Consider the following 26,455-nt stretch of genomic DNA (forward strand, 5'->3'; position numbering starts at 1 on the left):
TTTCAAGACAATGGCTACGATTCATCCGTTTATTTAAAAAATAAGTAGTTTTTGAGAAGCAAAATTCAAGGTGCAAGTGGCCCTTTACCACAGTGATGGAAATGTGTTGAGTTATTGCATGACATTGTGGGTTTTAAACCCTGTTAGTGGCTAATCTAACATCTAATCTAACAAAATTTATTATTTGACAAAACAAAAAAAATAAAAAATAAAAAATAAAAAAAAAGCACAAAATCCAAGTTGCTTCTACTTTCTTGCTAATAAACCATGATTTAAAAAAAAGGCAATAATTAGATCTAAGTTCGAAAACCTAAACTGTTTTAAGAAGACTAAAAAAAATTTCAAGAGAAAATATTTAAGATATAAATGAATACAACTAATTATGAAAGGGGTACGTTACAAAAAAAAAAAAAAAAAATCTATAATATAAATAGATAAAAATCTATAATATAAATAGATAGTTACAAGTAATATACACTCCCCTCAACCCCAACCACCATACTACGAGACCCGAACACCCGTGCTTTGCACTCAACACCTCCCTAGGGACTCACTACCCAACGGGCCACCCCACCCATCCTAACCAGTTGCGGCATTGCACCATAGGATACCTACTCCCCACCTTCCAATGCAGCGATGTGAATATCAAGAAAATTTTTGAGGTACCGGGAACTCTTGCTGACTTAGAGTTCCACCAATAAGGTCTTGGCATCTATGCATTTAAGTCGGAATTTACACCAACAGTCTAGCCCACTATTAAAGCAATTAAAAAAACTTAATATTTAATTAACAAGCATGTTCTGACTAAAGGGTCATTGGCACCTATGCCAAAATGTTTGTCCTCTACCCAACCCTTCATCACACAACTAAAATCTCAATTGCGCACCATCATCTTCTTCTGTCATGTTGCTTCATCATCATGATTTGAAGATGCTGGTTCTTGATAACTAGGAGAAAGGTGGGATGATAAGGGGACAAGGACATGGTGAAGCAGAACCCCACGCGGCGATGGTGGTTATTGAGGGCTGAGAGGAATTGAAGGGGTATATGATTAGAAGGTTGGGGAAGGGCCTCGAGAATGAGGCTTATTTTTTTTTAAAATAAAAAAAAAAATTCATTTATTCATTATTCTATAAAAGATAAAACTATTTGGCCTTAGTGGGGCATAAGGAGTTATTGGATTGGAAGGGAACACCACCTGCGCTGATGAGGTGTGTGTTCCCGTCACCCCAAAAATTCTCGTGAATATCCTTAGCAACTAAACCCCCAATTCTTGCTACCTATGAAAATAGGGTTTGCCGGTTTGGTGTAGTTGTCCAACGAGATACTGCACATCCTAAAATATTGTTTTGGGCGAGTCACATATTGTGCCGCTTGTTTTAGTTTTACTATTTTAGGAATCCTTCTCTCTCCTTTATGCTCAGTGAATAGATTTGTTGCTTTTCTTTATTTTATTGGTTTTGCCCGGCTAAGTAGCGTAGCATAAAAGAAATCGGTAGCATAAAACGAAATGGCTCGGATATCATGTCAATTGTTGATAAGCTACATTATGTACTTTTTGATCATTATACACAACCACAAACTTCTACATAATATTTTACTTAACACTAATATTTTTTTTTATATTCACAATGTTACAAACAAGGTTTATTAAACAACCAATTATTTTATTTTACACCTGATTATGTTTATAGCATAGTAGAAGCACAACAATACCAAATTGGCCAAACAAACATAAATCCACGAGGACAAGAAAGCCTTTATATAATGTTTTTGGATTTTTTTTGTTCTCCAACATTGACTAGTAGAGGTTGAAACCCATGTCGAAGACTTGCTAGCCAAATTTTGTCATTGCTGGACATGGGGTAACCACAATCATGCTCGTGGCAACCTTCCAAGGCATGCACTATGCCTGCTATACGCCATGCACTCATCACCCTTCTTGGCAACCAATTATGTGATCACAACATTAATGAAAATATATGTCAATCTTGATAGGGATTATAATGAAAGGCTAGGATGTTGACACTTGTATGGAGATTAGAGAGTTAGTTAAGTTGTTAGTTTGTTAAGAAGGCTGAGATGTATAAATACAGAAAGATGTACTAGCTTGGAGGTTAAGAAAATATACTGAAGATTACAGTTTCTATACTTCTCTCTCTCTAAATTCTCTCGACTTTCTCTCTCTATATTTCTGTCTATATTAGTTTACATGGTATCAATCGCCATGAAAGCTCACGCTTGATCTTCGATCCAAGTCTTCCGCAGCTCTGATTCTTCGCCTTCATCTCTCTTTCTGCTTCTTGCTGGTTATTTCTGGTTGAATTCTTTGTGTTTACTCTGCAATCTAGGGTTTATCTTCATCCCTAGGGTTCTGCAACTGTACTACTGGTTGCGATTCGTCTTCTTCAATTCGTGCACTCCAAGTGTTTGGTGTTTGGTCTCAGCAACATTTCTGCCAAATTCAGCAGTCTTCGACCTGCACGAGTGTAAAAATGGTAACTGCCTCTCAATTACAGCTTCTTCAATCTCCGATAACTGCATTGGTGTCATCGATTTCCACATCTGTGAGTGTTAAATTGGATGATTCGAATTATCTGAATTGGCACTTTCAAATGAAATTACTACTTGAAAGTAATGGAATTCTAGGGTTTGTTGATGGATCTCATCCCTGTCCTGCTCGATTTAGCGCAATATCTAGCGATTCTGGTGATAATTTGTTGTCTTCCACTGATAGTGATGAGTATTTGGTTTGGATGATGCATGATAAAGCCTTGATGCAATTACTTACTGCATCCTTGAGTCCTGTAGCCATGTCTTGTGCGATTGGGAGTAATAGTTCTCGAGAGCTCTGGATTCGATTACAAGAGCAGTTTTCCACTGTCTCGAAGACTAGCATTTTTCAGATGAAATCGAATCTACAAACAATTAAGAAGGGTTCTGATTCCATTACTCAGTATTTGCAGAAGATAAAGGAAGCCAGAGATTATCTTTCTGCTGCTGGGGTTAATTTTCTGGATGAGGACATTGCTATACTTGCACTCAATGGTTTACCCGCAGAGTACAATACTTTTCGGACTGTGATAAGGGGACGTGAGAGTGTCATTTCTCTGAAGGAATTTCGGACACAATTACTGGCTGAAGAAGCTATTCTCGAGTCCACTATCAATGCACCATTTATGACAGCCATGGTTGCCAATACTCCACCTCCGAGAGGATCCTCTCACCCAAGCTATGTACCTGGTGGTTTCAAGCCGTTCACTGTTAATAAGAACAAGGGCAAGGGCAGGTTCAATCACTACACCAGGACTTTTTCACCTCGACAATATATGCCTACTCAGACACATGTCATTCAAACTCCAAGTCCTGGTATTCTTGGTCAATTTCCCAATACACAGCAGCCTATTCTTTCTGCTCCACCTGAGAAGTCAAGGTGTCAAATTTGTGGCCGATTCAATCACACTACATGGTTCTGTTTTTATAATGAGAAGGGTCCCAACTATATTGGTGCTGCTGCTCATCCTGCCTATTCCCCGATGGCGTCCTCTTCACAGCAAGGGTATCAGTACTCTCCAGTTGCTGCCTATCCGTCACAAAGGACTCACTCACAGGCTCCCCTGCATGCTTATCATACTATGGTCTCACAATCAACTCCTTCACCTGCTTCTACCTCTAATTCCCAAATGTGGATCACTGATTCTGGCGCCACGAATCATATGACTGCTGATCTCTCCAACTTATCACTGGCATCTTCTTATCCTACTAATGAAGTTATCCAAACTGCAAATGGTGAAGGTTTGCATGTATCTCACATTGGTAGCACTGTTCTTAAACCTTCTGCTTATCCTATCCACTTGAAATCTGTGTTATATGTTCCCAAATTAACACAGAATCTTTTTTCGGTCCATAGGATATGTTTGGACAATAACTGTTGGCTTATTTTCGATGCCTTCTGTTTTTGGATTCAGGACAAGGCCACAGGGAGGATTCTATACAAAGGGCTGTGCAGTAATGGACTCTATCCCATTTCTTCCCCTGCCACTGTCTGTCCTGCAACTTCTCACAGTTCTGTCCCTTCTAAAGCTTTCATTGGTCAGCTTGTTAACTCTAATGTCTGGCACAATCGATTAGGACATCCATCCAATTCTGTTGTATCTCTCATGTTGCATAAGTCTAATATTGTGTTTCCCAAAGACTCTAGTCCTGTCATGTGTGAAAGTTGTTTAGAGGGAAAATTTTGCAAACTACCTTTTTCTTCCAGTGTCAATAAATCTGTAATTCCATTTGAAGTGGTGCATAGTGATCTTTGGGGTCCTGCACCTTGTAAATCTGTGGATGGGTATAGGTATTATGTTGTCTTCATTGATGAATGTACCAGGTATTCCTGGATTTTCCCATTGGTTAATAAATCTGATCTTTGTGCCATTTTTGTTGGGTTTCATGCTTATGTTCTCACCCAATTTTCTGCAAGTATCAAAGTTTTGCAAAGTGATGGAGGTGGTGAATACATTAGCAAATCTCTTCAATCCTTTCTTTTACAAAAAGGCATTTCCCATCAGAAATCATGCCCTTACACCCCTGAACAAAATGGCATGGCTGAACGCAAGCATAGACATCTCATTGAAACCACAGTCACACTGTTACAAACAGCCAAAATACCCTCCCAGTTTTGGTCTTTTGCATGTCAAACAGCTCTCTATCTTATTAATAGGATGCCTACTCCTATATTGTCTAACAAGTCTCCCTTTGAAGTCCTATATGGTGCTGTCCCAGTCATTACTCACTTGAGAATTTTTGGGTGTGCTTGTTATCCTTTATTACGCCCATATAACTCCACTAAACTTCAAGCCAAGACTACCAAGTGTGTCTTCTTGGGTTATGCTTCCAAATACAAAGGGTACATTTGTTATCTTGTGTCTCAACATAAATTCTTTGTGTCTAGACATGTGATGTTTAATGAGTATGAATTTCCTTATACAACTCTTTTGGCACAAACACAAACCAAATCCTCTGCCTCATTTGATGGTCTTTTTTCATCTCAGAATATAGTCACATCTCTTTCTCCACTTATTAATTCCAGCTCTTCAAGTCCCTCTGCACCATCCCCCAGTCCACCATCTGTTGTGTCTTCCTCGATACCTCAATCCATTACTAGTGCCGTTTCAGCCACATCTCCCATCCCTGTGGCTCCTGATCATAGTCCAGATATTGTACACGTGGTTTCCTCTATCCCGCAGTTCAACTTACATCCGATGCAAACTCGAAGTAAGAGTGGTATTATAAAGAAGAAGGTGTTCCTTTCCACTCTTGAGACCTCTAATGATATTGATCTGTCCCTAAGTGAACCGGCCTCATATAAATCTGCTCTTAAGAGTTCAGTGTGGTCTGCAGCAATGAAGGATGAGATCAGTGCTCTACATAAGCAAGGGACATGGAGTTTAGTCTCTTTACCAGCCAATAAAAACTTAGTGGGCTGTAAATGGATCTTCAAAATCAAAAGGCATTCAGATGGGTCCATAGCAAGGCACAAAGCTCGGTTAGTTGACAAAGGCTTTAGTCAAGAACCGGGTCTTGATTACAGTGAAACGTTTAGCCCAGTTGTCAAACCCACCACAGTGAGGATTGTTTTAGCTCTTGCTGCACATTTCAATTGGTCACTCCATCAACTCGATGTCAAGAATGCCTTTCTTCATGGCATTCTGCAAGAAGAAGTATACATGGCACAGCCACCTGGATTTGAGGATCCTCAGAATCTGTCTTTGGTCTGCAAGTTACATAAATCTCTTTATGGCTTGAAGCAGGCACCCAGGGCATGGAATGAAAGGTTCACTTCTTTCTTGCCTCGGTTGGGATTTCATAACACTTACTCTGATTCCTCCTTATTTGTGAAGACTGTTGGTGCCCATACTGTGATATTGTTGCTCTATGTTGATGACATTATCCTCACAGGCAGTGATCTTCCTGAGATCCAACAAGTGATTCGGGATTTAACTTCTAAATTTGATATCAAGGACTTAGGTCCCCTTCACTTCTTTCTGGGCATTCAGATTTCTAAAACCCCAACCGGTCTGTTTCTGTCACAACAGAAATATGTGCAGGATTTGCTTGCTAAAACAGAAATGCTTGAGTCCAAGCCGTGTGATACACCCTGCCTTCCATACACCCGATTACTCACGGATGATGGGGTACCATATGCTAATCCTACCATGTATAGAAGTGTAGTGGGCGCACTTCAATACCTTACATTTACCAGGCCGGATATTGCCTTTTCTGTGCACCAAGTTTGCCAGTTCATGCAGAATCCGATGGTATCTCATTTCACTGCTGTCAAAAGGATTTTGCGCTATTTGAAAGGCACAATGGAGTTGGGTATCAACTACTCTAAGGGTGATTTGACTTTACATGCGTTTAGCGATGCTGATTGGGCGGGGGATCCCAATGATCGCCGGTCCACAACTGGTCTGGCTGTGTTCTTAGGCAATAACCCTATCTCCTGGTCATCCAAGAAGCAACAAACAGTTTCACGATCCTCAACTGAGGCGGAATATCGTGCGTTATCTACCACGGCAGCTGAACTGGACTGGATTCCACAGATTCTTACTTTCCTGCATATTCCCATTTCTGCGACACCTGTGCTGTTTTGTGACAACCTTTCTGCTATTGCCTTGTCTTTCAACCCAGTTCAACATCAACGGACCAAACACATTGAAATTGATGTGCACTTTGTGCGGGAGAGGGTTGCCCAACACAAGCTATTGGTGCAGTTTGTATCCTCCAAAAAACAGTTTGCTGATGTTTTAACCAAAGGCCTCAGTGCCCCTTTGTTTCGCTTTCATTGTACCAATCTCATGTTAGTATCCTCCAAACATGCGCTTGTGGGGGGATGATAGGGATTATAATGAAGGGCTAGGATGTTGACACATGTATGGAGATTAGAGAGTTAGTTAAGTTGTTAGTTTGTTAAGAAGGCTGAGATGTATAAATACAGAAAGATGTACTAGCTTGGAGGTTAAGAAAATATACTGAAGATTACAGTTTCTATACTTCTCTCTCTCTAAATTCTCTCGACTTTCTCTCTCTATATTTCTGTCTATATTAGTTTACAAATCTTACTGTCTATTGAATAGGAAAAATGGGATAAAGAAAATAAAATAAAAAATAAAAAATAAAGCCTATCATGTTTGGTTATCAGTTAATTGCTTGCCTCACAAGAGTGAACATTCTCCATAGATGTGGGAATCTTCATTGCTGGAGTGTAGTGGTAGAAGCAGTCTTTTCGCAATTCTTTTGGTGGCAGTTGGGAGAAGGGAACAAATAATGTTCCTTTTGGTGCATTCATCTGTTCTTTATCAGTAAATTCATCTCCCACTAACCAAATCTGAAACATTTCAGTTAGCATATATACCAATATACAATAGTCCTCTAAAATAGACGTCCTACATCATCTACTTGTTAACTGTTTCACTAAAGTAGACTTTATAATGACGTTTTTAGAATGTCAATAACAGGTCAACGTAAAATATAAAGGTTATTCTACACAAGGGGTGAAGTATAAATATTTGCAAATGATAATTGATACCTTGGGTCCACAACTTTCTCCAAGAACCAAACAACTTTTAGTGGCATTTAACGATTTGGTGAGCTTCAAATACTCAGCTTGGTGTAAAGTGGCTACCTGAAATAAGTATGATTTAAGTAGAAGTTCCATGTCTAAAATAATCAATGCCAGACACGCCAAGGCTTATCTCAATTCCTACCCCAACTTTCACATTGTATGAATCTTGTATGGGTTCTACGTAATTTTATACTCTCATGAATTCCTGCATTGTGTAAGAGAGCCGATGTAAATACTAACAATAATATTGGTGTATGTTGTGGAGCTAAAAATAATCACAAGGTGACACGTGGATTTTTGGGTAAAAGAGGACAAAAATACCCTTGAGGCATACCGGGATTCCTACGCGCGAGTAGTGGACAATCATCCATCGATCAAGTCAAAAGTGTCCAAAATAGGTAACCAATTCAAAGATATTCTCATCCATCCTCATCTTAGGTAATTATTTTATAACCTACATAACATTCCATTTAAGTGGAGGTTAATTTGCTAATTAATGGATTAATTCCTAATTAATCCATTAATCACCAATTTAACCACAATTTACACCCAAAAAAATACCTAAATGGCCACTTCCATTCCCTATATATATGACCCTATTTTCTCTAAAAAGCTAGGCCAATACTCTTGCTAAAATTCTCCAAAACTCTCAAACACTTTTCTTTCTAAATTCTAACTTTGGCATCGGAGGTTCTTCGGCCAAAGCCCCCCCTCATTCATCTTGGATGCGTGAGGCTCTTGGCCTTGACCTAAGGTGTTATTTGTTTTGTAGGTGCAATTTTGTCCAAGATCAAGGAAGTAGAAATTTGCATCCACAAATTGGTGCTTTTATTGAGAGCTGAGATCTATACTCGTAGAAGACTCTGGCGTAAAAAGGTTTTTTCTCTATTTTTTCTATTTTCTAGTCCCTTTGTATTTTTCATACATTCTTATTATTAGAATTTTTTATTTGCAAAGATTCTTTGATAAAACGTAAAAGAGGAAATAATGGCTAGAAATTTAGAAAATTCCACAAGTGAAAATTCCAATACCCAAGAAATGGGACCGCGGTGATCCGCGAGGCTAAATGTGGTCATAGGCAGAGTGACACCACCACTACGAGGTTCCACCATGGCCCAAGCCGTGCCATCCAAACTTGCACAGGCCCGAGCCCAAGCCTCACACTCACGTGTGCCACACGCCAAGCAGACCATTCCCATGACCCAGCCTGTTCCCGCCAAGCAACCCACTCTCATGGCACAGCCTGCTCTCGCCGAGCAGCCCACTCCCGTGGCACAGGCTGCTCCCGTGGCCTTCCTAGTAGCCCAAATTGGTCCAAGATTAGTTCAACCATCCTGGCTCCAAATTTCCGAGCTGATGATCGAACCAGAAGCATTTTCACCACATTTTTCTGTGGATTTGACATTTCCCAACTTAAATCTCGTGCCCGGAATCTACCGCATTTCCACTGCTCAAGGAGATACATTCCTTCCAAACTTTTCCAACCCAAATGGAAAACGACACTTGTCTCGACAAGTCATATAGTTAATGATCGCCCTTGCACAGTAGTGGTGAACTAGCTCTTGCAGCGCACCGAGATACAATGTGCTCTAGACAAGGTGTCCCAAAGTAGAACAAGGGCAGACGAAGAACCTCTCCAGCAGTGTCCCGGTAAGCAGCCACTCGACCAGTCACGGACCGAGCATTCGGGCAACATATACTCCCGATTGGGTCCCCAAGATAGTGTATACTCCCGTCTTAGTGCGCAGAGGAGTGTGCATTCTCGACTGGGCCCACAGACGAGCATATATTCATGGTTAGGGTCATACTCCGATAGTCAACATGAGTAGCTTTCCAGGCGAAATGTTCATTCACGACTAAGCCCGCGAGAAGCATCTTCTACCTCACATCGGAGTAAGCAGAACGACGGACAGAGAGAAACAATCACTCAATCCGGCTCAAGTTCAACCGGCAGCCTGCGAAGAACTCACTTACCTACTAGGAACGTATCATATTCACCGCATCCATGCATAAATAAGCTAAACACATAGGAGAGCAGCCTAGACTAGTAAGCCGTGGTTGGGGGCAGCCGATAGCTCCACTACCCCAACAAAGACAAATGCAGGAAGAAGTAAAGAGACTCTTAACTAAGTGATTGTGTGATTTTTAATGCAAAGAGGTCACCGACGAGGCACTGCGACGGAACATGACCAACAAAAGTAGGTCACCCTTCACAAATGAGATCGAGTAGGCAGAGCCTCCATGCGAGTTTAGCATGCCATATTTCACATCTTTTAAAGGGTATGAAGACCCGGAGAGACTTTTAAAGAACTACTGAAACGCAATGATCCTCTATCAAAACAACGACAATCTCATGTGCAAGATATTTGTCACCACTGTCCAAAGCGAGGTTCAAGATTGGTTCTACACCCTACCGCCATAATCCATCTGGAGTTTCTACGAACTTTCTTTGGTTTTCACCAAAGAATATTCATCATATCGCTCGATCAAAAAAAAGTTCAACCATTTGTTTAACGTCAAGAAAAACCTAAAAAAATCGCTTCGTGACTATGTGAAGAGGTTCAAAGCAGAGAAGGCAAGGATAGTTGGATACAACGACTTGATAGCTAGAGCAGCCTTCCAAAAAGGACTTCCAGCGGACCATCTGCTATTCGAAAAATTAATCATGAAAGAAGATCTAACTCTGGCAGACTCTTTTGCTCTAGCAAAGAAACATGCACTTTGGGACGAGGTTCACCAATGCACATTCAAGGACTTGAAGAAGTACTCGACATTACCTCCCTACTATCCAAACCAGAAGCAGAGGAGGACTGATTCACATGTTTGATGGTATCTAAAGCAGCAATAAGCTCTACCATCATACGAGAAGAGCTGGGGGCTCGATTACTTGTATTTCATAGTTTAAAAGCTCTCATCAATGCTATAAAAAATTCAAAAGCTAACTTTGGCGATAGTTGTTGCAACCCGAAAACTTAAGTTTTACCTTCAAACGCACATAGTCATCCTCATGACTCATTATTCCGCCCAATCCAAACGCGCGAGGATAAAGTCGTAGACCCTGTCGGATGCAAAGTTTTCTGACAAACGTAACAACTCGGCCCAAAATACACTCCAAGGGCAGAAGAACATTGGACGGACACACTCGAAAGCAAGTTTTGTCTTCGTCGCCCCAAAAGATTCTACATAGGAGCAACATGTACCGGTAGTTGCAGTTGAGCACTACCTTATGCTGCACGTCACACAGCCCTACCTGACCCTTGCTCCATAACTTAGCTCTAGAATGGTCCAATATCGGCAGTTGAGCATCTTCTGCTATGCGTAACATGGCCCTAGCTCCACGACTCCTTACCATGCACCAAGATGCTAAGAAGTTAGTACAAAAGTACGACTGTTGCCAGCGCTACAAGCTGATACCAGCACTGCCTGCCAGCAAGCTACACTCGCATACCAGTCATTGGCCGTTCATATAATGGGCAATCGACCTGGTAGGACTTATGCCGCCTACTACTGGGTGCAGAGGCATGATGATCGTGGCAACTGACTACTTCACCAAATGGGTAGAAGTAGAACCCAAGATAACCACGACTCAAACAAACATAGAGCATTTCATATGGAAGAACATCATTTGCCGATTTGGCATCTTATAGTCCATCGTCACTAATAATAGCCTACAATTGGTGGGCAAAGGTATGGCGAAGTTCTTCCAAAAGTATGACATTAAGCAGCACATGTCCACGCCGAGATATCCTCAAGGCAATAGGCGGGCCGAAGCATCCAACAAGATGATCCTCGATTGACTCAAGAAATACCTCACCAACAAGAAAGGAAAATGGCCAGATGAACTCCCCAGATGTCTACAGGCATACGCACCACCAAAAGACTAGCAACCGGTGAGACTCCTCTTTTTGGCATTTGGCTCAGAAGCAATCATTCATCCCAATGTCATCAAGTCAAGTATCACCGCTCTACTACCAAGCATTGAGCAGAACAGTAAGGAGATGGCCACAATCTTAGATCTGACAGAAGAGAAGCGCGAGTAGACCATCACTTGCATCATAGCTTACTAGCAGTAGCTCATCTCTAGCTACACCAAAAGGGCCAAGATCCTGCAATTCCAGCCCGAAGATCTAAGCCTTCATCATTGCCCACAAAGAAGGCTCCAAAAAGATGGATCCCATCTGGGAAGGTCCGTACAAAATCAGCAGAGTAGGCAGCAAGAGTAATTACATCCTCGCCACCATGAAACGACAAAAGGATCGAAAAGCAGTGAGGCGCCTACAGTCTGAGGAAGTACCATGTGTGACCTCCCACTACATCAAAGCTCGAAGACTCAAGCAACTCAACGGGGACCACCTCACAAGCCGAGGATTATCTAGTTGTTAAGCAGTTCCTACCTTACAGCTAAGTTCTCATTCGTTTTGCTCGTTTTTCAATGAGGAATTCAGAAGTAATCACAATTTGGCTCGGTTGCATGCTTACAACAACTGATCACTCATGCACTTCAAAAGAAGACCGCGCCCTTCATAGAGACTCATCGCAGGAATTGTGCCCCAGAAGGGACCAACTATGCTCTCTAGTGTGAGAGGATAAACCAATTCCCCGACACCCACATGGGTCAGCTTTCCAAAACGGGAGGATAAACTTTACACTTCGAATATCCAGAAGTGGATGAGCCTGGCTACCCTAGTATAACTAGATGCACAATGGCTTCAGCCGAGATTCCTAAAAGTAGCCACAATGGTCTTTTTCAAGGCCTAGCTAATTGAAGGATTTTGGGTATCTTGGCCTAATCCATGAGGAACCGGGCCCTAGAGAGGGAGGAGGCACATTACGCAGTACATTCGATGGACAGCTGCCCTGGAACCCTAAAACTGCTACCGAGTGCACTAAGGTAACCTACAGTTTCCAAAAGACTGCCTACAGCTTGCCCTTCGAGTAGTAAAGCCATGCTAGACTGATACAACCACACAAGGTTAACAACCTAGTGGTTACGCAGATTTGTCTACTTTTGTAAGTAAGGCATCCGACTGCCAACCCTATGGCTAACAACTTTGCAAAGTTCTATACCAACACATACGGCTGCATAGACTACGCAGGCCTGTCTGCTTATAGAAAAGTAGCACGCTTGCCATTGGTTTATAAAATCTAAAGGTTAGGGCATGCACAAAAGAAGCAAAGATGAAAAAAAAAAAACGAAGGAATGATGTTTATAAACAACTAGCAAAGGCCGAATGAGTTCAAGCAAAACAAGAGCTACAGGGAAAAACAAAGAAAATCCTAAAGGCTACCTAAAAGACTACACTTCAGCAGCTTGAACATCCTATGACTACTCGGTTACCACACCTTCAACAGCAGCAACGCTCTTAGCAGCATCATCATCCAGCGTTTCACCCCCGACTGCCTTAACTTGGGCACCAACCTTTTCAACTACTTCACCAATGGAAGCTTCAAAAGTAAAAGCTAGCAAGTCTTCCGGAGAAATAAAAAAGATCTCGAAACCTCGAGCTCATCATTCTCACCCTTTAGCTGTTCATTCTTCTCGAGCAGACCAACACGAAAGCGATGTAGCTTATCCACTTCCTTCTTCAAACTTTCATTAATCTTCAGTACACCTTGAAGTTCCAACACTTAGGGTTCGAGTTTATCGACGATTCTCTTGAAGTGGATCACTTGATTATAAGCAACAAGCAACTTTTCATCCTTTGCATAAGCAACGAAATGAAGCTCAGAAACTGCAAACTCAAGATCTTGAATCTGAGGTACGTAACATCCAATCTCCTTCTCTGCATTTTCATACTTAACTTGGATCGCGTCAAGCTTAGTCTTCAAGACAACGATCTTTTGGCAAACGGTCTCAAGCTGTAGAGAAGTGAGGGTAGAAATATTAGACCCCTTTAAAGCAATGAGCTCAGAGTCCAACCTCTTGATCTCCTCGGACAAGGAATAATCTTCAGCTACCATAGTCTTCACCACCTCCTTAGCAGCCTTGCTTTATATGCATCATAGCAAGTAGAGCAATCCTTCTATATTGGGTCGTGTGCTTCAAAAAAGAACTTGGGCAAACAAACCTTTCTAACGCCATCAAAAAATTTGGCATAATTGTCCATGTTTTCAAGCAGATCTGATTTCAAGAGCACACATATCACAGTAGCCTCCCTAGAAGCAGGCTTAGTGGATTTCTCACAGCTGCCCACGCAAGCAGTCTCCTCATTCCCAGCAGACAAATCTATCTCAGCAGCAGAGGGAGTGGGCCTTAGCGCCACTTTAGCAGTAGAGTCCACCTTATCACTTTTCATAATAGCAAGCCTTTCCGAATGAGAACCGGACTTAGTTCCCAACGGACATGTTGGCATAGACCTCGGCACTAGGGGCATGACAAGATCTCTACACTGAGCAATACTATCAACAATTGAATTAGCCATTCTCGACATAGCAGGTGCCACAGGCTCAGATCTAGCAGCCTTATTTTTCTTCCCATTGGAAGAAGTCATGTCAATCATAGGCCTTTCGACAGCAGGTGGACCCTCACGAGCAGCGGAGGAAGTCTTCAGTTTTTTCTTAACCAGTATCTCTTGAGCAGACGGGGAAAATCTCTTCTTTCCACCTTCATTCATAATAGGCTCCATGATAGCTAGTGATCAGACAAGCCAAAGTATCTGCCTTGGTTCTCTTTACCTTCTTTCCAGAAAGCAACCCACATTTCTCCCAGCGAAGAAAACTAAGCAGCCAACGATATTCACGTCACTCAACAAAGGAACTCAACCCTACTGGCTTTTTCCTCATTTTTTCTCTTAGACTAGTAGGCAGGAGGCCTGCATACCCAACATTTCAGCAGCCCATGAGGCCTTCGACCTTTTCATCTCTCTCAATCGATAGCCTGACCCATGTCAGGTCTAAGAACCCAAAGGACATGAGCCACGCGACTCGCCACTGCGCCCCAACGCCATAATCTGTGACCACAGCCGCACAAACTGCCTTTTGGTCTAGCCATGCCAAGCACCCTAAGGCAGTCGTCCCTGCCATAACACCTCATCGGCCCATGTCGAGTCGATTCCTAGCCCTTGCCAACCGACATGCCGCACCACCTCGACGGCTGCCCCATGACAGCACTATCCATGAAGAAGACAAGAAGAAATTAAGTTTTTATTACACTGGTGCGGCACAGAGAAGACGAAGAAAACAACGAAAGACGGTCATTTGCATGGGCAAGATGTAGAAGATTGCTAAAGGAGGGGGAATAAATATCCTCTAAGCTCTCTCTCTTGTAGGGTAGAATAAATTACTCTCCAAAGTTGATTTAATAACCCACTTAAGGTGGACTTAAATAGGCTTTGAGAAAAATTTATTTCCCTTTCCTAGAAGGATCTAATTTCATATTAAAGAGGGAATCTACATCAAAACAGGAAGCAATCCTAAGTTTCCTAGAGCAAGAAGATCTCTACACCTGCTGTCCTTTTCTACGAGCAGCCCAACAGGTGTGGGGGCATTTGTGGAGCCAAAAATAATCACAAGGCGACACGTGGATTTTTAGGTAAAAGAGGACAAAAATAACCTTGAGGCATACCGGGATTCCTACGCGCGAGCAGTGGACAATCGTCCGTCAATCAAGTCAAAAGTGTCCAAAATAGGTAATCAATTCAAACATATTCTCATCCATCCTCATCTTAGGTAATTATTTTATAACCTACATAACATTCCATTTAAGTGGAGGTTAATTGGCTAATTAATGGATTAATTCCTAATTAATCCATTAATCACCAATTTACACCCAAAAAATACCTAAATGGCCACTTCCATTCCCTATATATATGACCCTATTTTCTCTAAAAAGCTAGGCCAATAATCTTGCTAAAATTCTCCAAAACTCTCAAACACTTTTCTCTCTAAATTCTAACTTTGGCATCGGAGGTTCTTCGGCCAAAGCCCCCCCTCCCCCCCTAATTCATCGTGGGCGCGTGAGGCTCTTGGCCTTGACCTAAGGTGTTATTTGTTTTGTAGGTGCAATTTTGTCCAAGATCAAGGAAGAAGAAATTTGCATCCTCATATGTAGCATTACTTAACAAACAAAAGTATTTATTCTCTTCATCCCTTAGTGTGAATATATAATTATATCAAAAATAAAAAAATACCTTCTAACAAGTTGTATTACATCTAACACCAGGGTCGACTAGAGATTTTAGGGCTCTATGCGGAAGATAGTAAATGAGCCTTGTATATATGTCTATAGTTGTTTTAATAAATGATCTAAATGGAGTATTATTACTAGAGTTATAATTCAAGTCAACAAAAATAATGAAAAACAAAATCTAGAGCAAAGCTGGCAGAACCAAACTAAAAATATAAACGTGATTTCTCTTATGCATATGGACGCCATATTTCTCTTATTCACATGCAATTACCCAGAAAATTTTCCAAAGATGAAGATTTTGTTTTGTTTTTTTTTTTTATTTTATTTTTGTTTTTATGTTTTGCCACAAACTAAGTTGGCACAAATGTACATGATATCAGGGGGGCCTTTAGAATTGGGGCCCTATACAGGGGCACCTATTGCACATGCCCAAAACTGTCACTGTCTAGCACGATGAAGTGGCATTGTATGACAATTCTACTACAGAGGTTTTTCTATTCTTAAAGGGGAGCTATAGCCATGACGTATGTATTTGATACATATGAAAAATATAACACACACACACATATATATACACACACACACACACACCTGGAATCCTTCTGGCTCAAAGCAAAGGCAATGGCATAAGCAAGCTTTGTGACGTTGCCTGTAAGAACAACTTGGGTTGTCCCTCTTGGAATGCTGTTTAGGATTACAGCAACTGCTAAGCTACTTCCATCCACCACCTTGAGTTTGAGATGGGGATGCCTGCGAACATAGAGACCACCCTATCCGTTCAGCTCCTCACCCTGCTTGCAAGAGTTTGCAATCAGAAAATAGTGAGAGATTAATCATGCACTAAGAGGTGTTTAGTATGTAAAACCATTGAATATATACCTAGTAGCTAACTAGGTAGAATTTGTACCAGTGCACTTCTTCTCATTGTGTTTATCATTTGTATCAATGTCTAATTAAGAGAGAGCAATTTTTGGTGTTCTGAATGTTTCTGAGAATTTTTTAATATAAGATTACAGAAAATTTTAGTTAGGTACTAGGTTGGAACTTCATTTTTTTCGGAGAAAAAAATAAGTTGACTTTTCTTTTCACTTGGTATACTAGACTCATCTTTTTGTGCACACCTTCACTTGGCATACTGTTAATAAATATAAAAAGAGGTCTAGTATATAAAATTAAAGAGTTCCTTTTATTGGGACTTTATTCATTTTTTTTTGCGAATAACGTATTTTTAATGTACAAATTTTATAATCAAAATCGTTTATTTTTTAAAATCATTATTTCATGATCATATGTACAAGAAATCAATCAATTCAAAAATTAGTTAGTCATCCATACATGTCAAACAATTAGATGATGGTATGTAGTAACATATTTATAGTGACTTGTCCATTTATTTGATATATAAATTATTAAACTGATGACTAAGAAAATAAAATGTTCTCTTTCTAAAAATTTTATTGTGAAAATATGTTAATCGCAAGTGGACAAAGTGGTGCACCCCCGCAGGGTGCAACTGTGCAAGTATTGTCCTTCGCAAAATATGTACCAGAGTGGACATCCTTGGGATCATAAAGACTAAAATTTTAAGACTATAAAGTGCAATTCAGATACAAACTCGATGAGACCATGACCATAACATACTCAGATATTGGTAGGTAGAGAATGACCTGATTCAAGAGGCCGAGACTTATAACTTTGACACCCTTTTTCTCAGCATCCATTTTGCAATTGCAGGTAGTACTGCAGTAATATGTACAAACAAAGCTCAATCATACCAATAAAGAAGTATGCTTTTAGTAGAGAAAAGAAAATGGTTCTCACCTGCGTAGTGTATCTGGGTATAACCCAAGTTTGTAATGTGAGCTTGTTAAAGAACTGCCGCTCAACCACAAACGGACGGCCATATATTCGAGTTAGTATCATGTACAGAAATGTCACAGGCCACATCAACCACTTATACCATGTTGATTTGTGGGGCCTAGAGGCCAACGAAGCAAACCCTAACGGTAAATGATAGATGGACTCAGGTGTCGTTAGATGAGTTAGATGCACGACATCTGGCAATTCCTCTCCTCTTTTCAGTGAAGATTCATAGAGGGCATCAGTAGATTTGTCCATTGTACCATATATGTAATCGTAGATTGGCATGAAGAAAGAGTAATTGGTTCGGAATTGTGTGTGATGCAAAGAGTGGAATCTGTACGCAATTTATAACTACATTAATTATATAATTCGTATATAATAAAGGTCTTAAGTTTCTATCAAGTCACTTAAGAGAATAAATTCAATAATTTTTTGTTCGATTAAGAGTTAGAATTAATCAACGCAACATAAATTAAGAGTTGGAATCAAGTAAATCTTCAAATTAACTGTTGATTGGCACTAGTTGTTTGCATTGTTAAGCTACACACGTGTTTTATACATTTATATATACTTTCTGGGTCTTATCACCAACCAGCCTAAGCTTTTGGGTTGAATTAGGCCTGGCAAACGGGTCGTGTCTGTCGTGTTCGTGTCGTTTTCGTGTAACACCTGTTATCTTAACGGGTCGTGTCGTGTCACACCCGTTATCTTAACGGGTCCTTAACAGGTCGTGTCACTTTACCCAACAGGTAAAGTGACCCGACCCGTTATGACCCGTTAAGGAAAATATATATTTTTTTTAAATTTGCACATACCACACATTGCGACATAAATATTACTTGAAAACATTAAAACATTTCTCGTTCAAGTACTATATCTACACTCGAAAATAAAAGCCTAATAAAAAAATAATACATACACTACTAATCTATTACAAATATTAAATGTGCAAGGATAAAGAGTTTTTGTTTTTAAGATTGTAAGTCTTTCTTAAAAGTTTACACCTCCATTTACAAAATCTTCAATTTACATCGAACATCATGAAATTGTATTGGAACTTTGGCTTGATCTATTGCCTTCAAGAGTTATGTTGAAGATGTTTTCAGTAAGATTTTTCACGTCAGAACTCTCTTCCGCATAAACTAAGTATAGAAAAAGCAAACATTACAAATCATTCAATTATGAAAAGTTAAACAAAATAATTATGAAAAGAAATAAAATAATAATACTATACCATATAAAAATATATTACCTCCTTTTCCAAATAGCCAATCTCGTGTGCACAACAAAGCTTGAACTGTTTCTGGTAATAATGAACTACGATATTGATCTAGTACTCTACCCCCAATACTAAATGCATATTATGATGCAACAGTTGAAATGGGAATCGTTAACACATCTCGTGCTAACTGAGAAAGTATCGGATAATGAAAACGCTCCATTTGCCACCAAGAAAGAACATCTATGTCTACTTTTCTATCTATTCTTTTATCCTCCAAATACTTCTGCAATTCATTTTTTTCAATCGAACTTGAACCATCATAATTATTATCAAAATCCTACATCATAAAAAAGCATGCATCATATAGGGTCAAGGAGTGTAGTTATAAAAAATCATTAAAATCGGAGTTAAAATAACCGTTAAATTGTGATTTTTCGTTTATAACCGTTGAAAAGCTTTGTCCCGTTACTTGATCTCTGAATGTTTTTTTTTTGTGATTTTTTGCTGATGTGATCTCCAAGCATATAAAAACAATTTTGACGGTTTGGATCGTTGAAATTAGTTTTGGAGAATTCGTAAAACGATAGATTGACTAACACTTAGAGTTTATTTATACTTTCATTAAGTATAACATAAGATTTTGTGGTATCCACTTGTGTAAATATTTTAAATTGAAGATCGAATTAATTCATTGTATTCATATAGGGTCAAGGAGTGCAGTTATAAAAAATCGTCAAAATCGGAGTTAAAATAACCGTTAAATCGTGATTTTTCGTTTATAACCGTTGAAAAGCTTTGTTCCGTTACTTGATCTCTGAATGTTTTTTTTGTGTGATTTTTTGCTGATGTGATCTCCAAGCATATACAAACAATTTTGATGGTTTGGATCGTTGAAATTAGTTTTGGAGAATTCGTAAAATGATAGATTGACTAACACTTAGAGTTTATTTATACTTTCATTAAGTATAACATAAGATTTTGTGGTATCCACTTGTGTAAATATTTTAAATTGAAGATCGAATTCATTCATTGTATTCATATAGGGTCAAGGAGTGTAGTTATAAAAAATCATCAAAATCGGAGTTAAAATAACCGTTAAATCGTGATTTTTCGTTTATAACCGTTGAAAAGCTTTGTCCCGTTACTTAATCTCTGAATGTTTTTTTTTTTGTGATTTTTTGCTGATGTGATCTCTAAGCATATACAAACAATTTTGACAGTTTGGATCGTTGAAATTAGTTTTGGAGAATTCGTAAAACGATTGATTGACTAACACTTAGAGTTTATTTATACTTTCATTAAGTATAACATAAGATTTTGTGGTATCCACTTGTGTAAATATTTTAAATTGAAAATCGAATTCATTCATTGTATTCATATAGGGTCAAGGAGTGTAGTTATAAAAAATCATCAAAATCGGAGTTAAAATAACCGTTAAATCGTGCTTTTTCGTTTATAACCGTTGAAAAGCTTTGTCCCGTTACTTAATCTCTGAATGTTTTTTTTTGTGATTTTTTGCTGATGTGATCTCCAAGCATATACAAACAATTTTGACGGTTTGGATCGTTGAAATTAGTTTTGGAGAATTCGTAAAACGATAGATTGACTAACACTTAGAGTTTATTTATACTTTCATTAAGTATAACATAAGATTTTGTGGTATCCACTTGTGTAAATATTTTAAATTGAAGATCGAATTCATTCATTGTATTCATATAGGGTCAAGGAGTGTAGTTATAAAAAAATCATCAAAATCAGAGTTAAAATAACCGTTAAATCGTGATTTTTCGTTTATAACCGTTGAAAAGCTTTGTCCTGTTACTTGATCTCTGAATGTTTTTTTTTTTGTGATTTTTTGCTGATGTGATCTCCAAGCATATACAAACAATTTTGACGGTTTAGATCATTGAAATTAGTTTTGGAGAATTCGTAAAACGATAGATTGACTAACACTTAGAGTTTATTTATACTTTCATTAAGTATAACATAAGATTTTGTGGTATCCACTTGTGTAAATATTTTAAATTGAAGATCGAATTCATTCATTGTATTCATATAGGGTCAAGGAGTGTAGTTATAAAAAATCATCAAAATCAGAGTTAAAATAACCGTTAAATCGTGATTTTTTGTTTATAACCGTTGAAAAGCTTTGTCCCGTTACTTGATCTCTGAATGTTTTTTTTTTGTGATTTTTTGCTGATGTGATCTCCAAGCATATACAAACAATTTTGATGGTTTGGATCATTGAAATTAGTTTTGGAGAATTCGAAAAACGATAGATTGACTAACACTTAGAGTTTATTTATACTTTCATTAAGCATAACATAAGATTTTGTGGTATCCACTTGTGTAAATATTTTAAATTGAAGATCGAATTCATTCATTGTATTCATATAGGGTCAAGGAGTGTAGTTATAAAAAATCATCAAAATCAGAGTTAAAATAACCGTTAAATCGTGATTTTTCGTTTATAACCGTTGAAAAGCTTTGTCCCGTTACTTGATCTCTAAATGTTTATTTTTTATGATTTTTTGTTGATGTGATCTCAAAGCATATACAAACAAGTTTGACGGTTGGGATCGTTGAAATTAGTTCTGGAGAATTCGTATGCCATCAATCAAGTTCCGTGTGTGTGTGTGTATATATATATATTTATTAAGTAGATTTAAATCTATTTATTTTGTACGTATAAATTATAATTGACTGGTACACGGAATAATACATACATCACGTATCACGTGTGTCATTATAAAAATAGTGAGATATGTCATGACAGTAATGTGTGTGATAAAAAGTTAATAATTTAAAAAAAAAAAAAATTCTTACCACTTTTATTAATTTTCATTTTTCCCTCTCTTTTTTGTTACCTTTTCAACTTTTTCTTATCATTTTCACTTTTCCCTCCAACATCTTTCCCTAATTCTCTCACTTTTTTGTTTTATTTTCAACTTTTCTTAACATTTTCATTTTCCCTCCATTTTTTTTTTCAAAAAGGGCGGCAAGTTGGCAAATGGCAATGGCAAAAAATTGATTATTGAAATTTGAATGGAAACAAATCACATCTGACGCATCAAATTTCAATGGATGCAAAATCATGCAAATATGCAATGCATGATCATGCATATTAAATTATTAATTAATAATTATTATAGTTTTTATAAAATTTAATATATATATATATAATTATTATAGATAGACTTAATATTTTGGGGGTATAATTATTATAGTATATATAATTATTATAGTATATATAATTATTATAATTATTATAAATTTTATAGTTAATTTAATATATATATATATATATTTATTATAATTTTTAGGGATATAAAATTGTAAAATTAATGTATATAATTATTACAATATTTTTTAGGGTTATAAAATTATAAAAATAATATTCTGCTTATCGTGTATCGTGTTACCCACGTGTATACCCGAACCAACCCGTTATCTTAACAGGTGCTTATCGGGTTACCCGATAAGACCCGATTCGTTATCGTGTCGACCCAAACACCTGTTAATTTCGTGTCGTGTCGTGTCGGGTTATCGGGTCGTGTCAGAAATTGCCAGGCCTAGGTTGAATATACCTTGACATAGTATCACAATCACCAATGATAGCTAGCTCTCACCTTCATAAAAATCGAACGAAAGAAGTTTGCCTTTTTTTCTTTAAGGCTTGTTTTATTAACACCTTATATTTTGTTGACTACATTCCACATATTTAATACACCCTAAATCTACTTTTTAACTAAAAATTTATCTTAATACACCCAACTTATTTTCCAATACTACCCTTACACCCCCACACCCCTCTACATACACCTCACACCCTACTTAAACCCTACAATCAAACTCTTCGTTAATTACATTATTCAAATAGTTTTTGGTGTTTTGTTTTTCTGCAAAGAACTTGCTAGAGTTTTGGGGGAGAAGAGAGTCATAGATTTCTCAGATATGCGGATCACGTTATGAGAAGAAGTATATGCCCATATTGTCTTTCTTACTTATTTTATGTTTGAATATTTCTGGGCAACTATAGGATCAAAAAAGAAATTTTAATGTTACAATTCATGCCTGTAGCTAAAGCTCCACCCAAAAGCCCCTTTGCATATCAATTAGAGATTTTAAATGATTTTCATGCAATGGAAACTGTATGTCAAGAGATGTATTTATGAAGAAATATATAAGCACATGCATTTTTTTTTTTTTTGTTAAATTCTAATAATACAAAAGTTGGAGATGACATCTTAGTTTCAAACTTACAGGTGATATAGATGTTGGAATCAATGTCGAAGTTACAAATGATATAGATGTTGTAGTCAATACCCAAGTGACAGAGCTACGGACGACGTTGAAGCCTCCAAAACATTGATTTCATGTTTCATTTGTCAAAATTAACCTCTTTTTTTCATTAACTATGTTGTGCTTTTAGTTAGGGTTTTGTTTTATAATGGAATTGAGAGTATTTTCAAGAGCTTGAAAGAAAACAATCTTAGAATACATATTGACAAATATTTGGGTTGTATTCAGAAAATAATTTTGTTTTTTAATTCATATATGGCCTAAATAGTAATTGCATATTGTGGTATATAAATTATTTAGTAATAAAATATCATGTGGGGTTTATTCCAAACTAAGTGGGGTGCTAATAAAAAAACCCTTTCTTTAATTATATTATTTATTTGAAGAAATTGGACTCGTTCTTTTAGGGTAGAAGAAATTAGACTCTGAAAAGTCATCTTATTCAGTTATCCTAAACAACAAGCAAGTAAGCTCAGTTTTTATGCACAATATTAATTAGGATGAAAGAGCTTTTGAATTGGTATACTTCACTACATATACTACCTATGAATATGGATAGTTTTTTTTATCTAATACAAACATTAATATATGTGTGTATAATATATATATATATATGTGTGTGTGTGTGTGTGTGTGTGTGTGTGTGTGTGTGTATGCAGGACCTTTATACGCAGGAATCCTCAATTTTTGGGTAAAAATGGGGACTTGTTGTAGAGCCCACTTCACATCTAATTTCAATGATCCAAATCCGTCTATTTCTTAAGTTAGCTAAAGTTCTCGAACAAGAACAAAACAAGATCATTTCGTTCCATTTTTAGTAAAATAGTGAAGGATATTCCATTAGTAATGAAAAAAGGGGTTGAGGGGATCCGTATATGTTGTTCAGGTCGATCAAAAGGCGCAGAGGTGTACATGAGATACTTGAGAGGAGGAAAGCGAAAAAAGAGGCTGTTCGGAATGAGCTCAAAATTGCAGTGTCCCATGTTATTCATGAAGTCGATGTAAGTAATATAACCAGCAATGGATGTGACAGAAACTGTTCCCATGAAGACAGTTGCTAGAATTCGCATTGAGAATATCATGGAATATACTACTTGCTCCGCAAATGGGTGAATCACAGCTGCAAAAATATGATTACATAGATACATAGATACAACAAAAAATTAAGTCAATAATAGCAGCTCAAAATTAACAAAAAACAAAGATAACAAAATATAGTGCCAGTCTTACAAGTAATAGGCTCAGTAACGATTGAGGAATGGTGATGAGAATGGCAGCGAGAGTAATAGTAGAGTTACTCCACTGGACCAGCATGAAGCAGAATTGTAAAAATAACCCCATCTGTCCTCCAAAGTGGCAAATTTTGAGCACCTGAAAACATCCTGTTAACGAGGTATGACAAACCTCCATTGAACAATATTTGGTCATCCCTGTAAACAAATAGGGTTAGGTGCTGGATGGAAGTAGAGTAAAATTATTTTTCAATTTTAAGGGGATTAGACATGAATGAAACTTCGCCCTCCTAATCCTACCTTTTTTTTTTTTTTTTTTTTTGAGTAATTCATTTTCCACCCCCAATTTGGTCTTTTTTTTTTTTTGCCCCCCGGTTGGGGGGGGGGGTGTGGCGCGGGGTGGGGGGTGGTTGAGGTCCTTATGGAAATGATATGTTTGGGTGAGGGACTTTCAAATTCCAAGGCATCAGACAAAATGAAAGGATCTCAAAAAGTTAGATAGGAAGAATTAGAAAATGCACCAAATTAAACTTAAACTTTGAAACTTCAGTTAACATATTATTAAATTAAAAAAAAATTGATCAAAAAATTTTGCAACAAATAAAATAAAAAATAAAAAAAAAACTAACGAAAAGTCCAAAAAAACTTTAGTTTTAATGAAAAATGACAAATAAAGGTGTAGTGAATAGTACCAGGAAAAGATAAAAATGTGGTTTTTCTTTAAAAGAGAACAGTACTAAGAGAAAAAAGGACAAGAACGCACCAAGAATTGGCTTGGAACACTTTGAATGAGAAAAATATCTGATTTATGGACGACAATTTAACACTTGAAAACACCAATTTAGATCATATCCATTTAATAGGAATCAGTTTCTTTAACCCTTTGAGATCAAAAGCAATATACAATGACGAGTGTTCTATATGCTTAACCAAAAGTTCGAAAGAAAATTTATCCAAGACACAGGTTTAGATAAGAAAAAATATCTGATTTATGGAGCACAATTTAGCACTTTGAAAACAAAAATATTTAAAATACAATATACGTAGATTGAAATGCACTGACCAATTTTTTTCTCTGTCAACCTGATCAAATTCAAGACCCTTGTCAACAATTCAACCATTGCCTTTGGCGGTTCGATATCGGGAAGGAGTGATCCATATCTGGTTGTGGATCATCCTCCAAAGCATAAGCGGAAACATGAGCAAGTAAGTTGAATCTCTATCTTTTCCATCATTCACAATGAACAACAATGTGCTGTGAATGACCCAAGGAACCAAAATCAGGTACTGCAACCCTAGTGTAAATGACAGTAGAAGTAATTAGTGCAGCAAAATATAATCCAAGTAGAAATATAGTATGATGATGCTGATGATCTAGAATCATCGATTACCGAACCCTAACAATGTATAGTTACTCTACAGATTAGCATGTAGCTTGACACAAAAACATTGCGAGTATATATGCATGCAGTAAGGTGTAAACATGCATGTGCATAGTATGCTAGCATGTAGTTAGACATGTCATATATATTTATAGGAACGCACAAAAGAAAATATGGGAAGTAATTAGGTGAGAAACCTTCAAGTTTCCAAGAGGTTTCCATGGCCATTCAGTAAGAATTCCAGGTATAGAAGCCATATTGTTCTTTGTTAATTTGCAGTGCAGCTAGCTTTCCGAGGGTTGTGTATATACAGGAAGCGCTCAGTGGACTTCCTGATAAAAAAATTTCTTATTATTTTACAAAGAGTGCCGTTCACACCTATTTTACCTTCCACACACTCCTTATTAATGTGTCAATTCATTCAACCAAAATGCCAAAAATAATTAACACGAGTTTGTGGAAAGTAAAAATGAATTTGTCGATAGCACCGCCCTTTTTCAAAAAGGCCCATGTAATTCTTATATTCTAGACTTAAACCCACCTATTTCTCAATTCTCATAAAGAATTCAAAATAAAGATAGGGCTAATAAAGTTTATACAATTAGCAAAGTTATGGGTTTATAACATTCAAACCTGGCTCTACGCCATTCGAGGGAGTAGTCGAAATAGCGATCTAGAAATCATTCAAAGGTGGCTTTGAACTCTAACCTT

General features: G+C 37.8%; 1 pseudogene; it reads right to left on the bottom strand.

Annotated features, from left to right (window-relative positions):
• Positions 1-1,672: 1,672 nt before the first annotated feature.
• Positions 1,673-26,001, bottom strand: LOC103929385 (annotated as a pseudogene).
• Positions 26,002-26,455: the final 454 nt, after the last annotated feature.

The sequence above is a fragment of a genome, unplaced genomic scaffold (assembly GCF_019419815.1).
Source record: "Pyrus x bretschneideri cultivar Hongxiangsu unplaced genomic scaffold, Pyrus_bretschneideri_v1 Contig122, whole genome shotgun sequence".
In the NCBI taxonomy this organism is placed as follows: domain Eukaryota; kingdom Viridiplantae; phylum Streptophyta; class Magnoliopsida; order Rosales; family Rosaceae; genus Pyrus; species Pyrus x bretschneideri.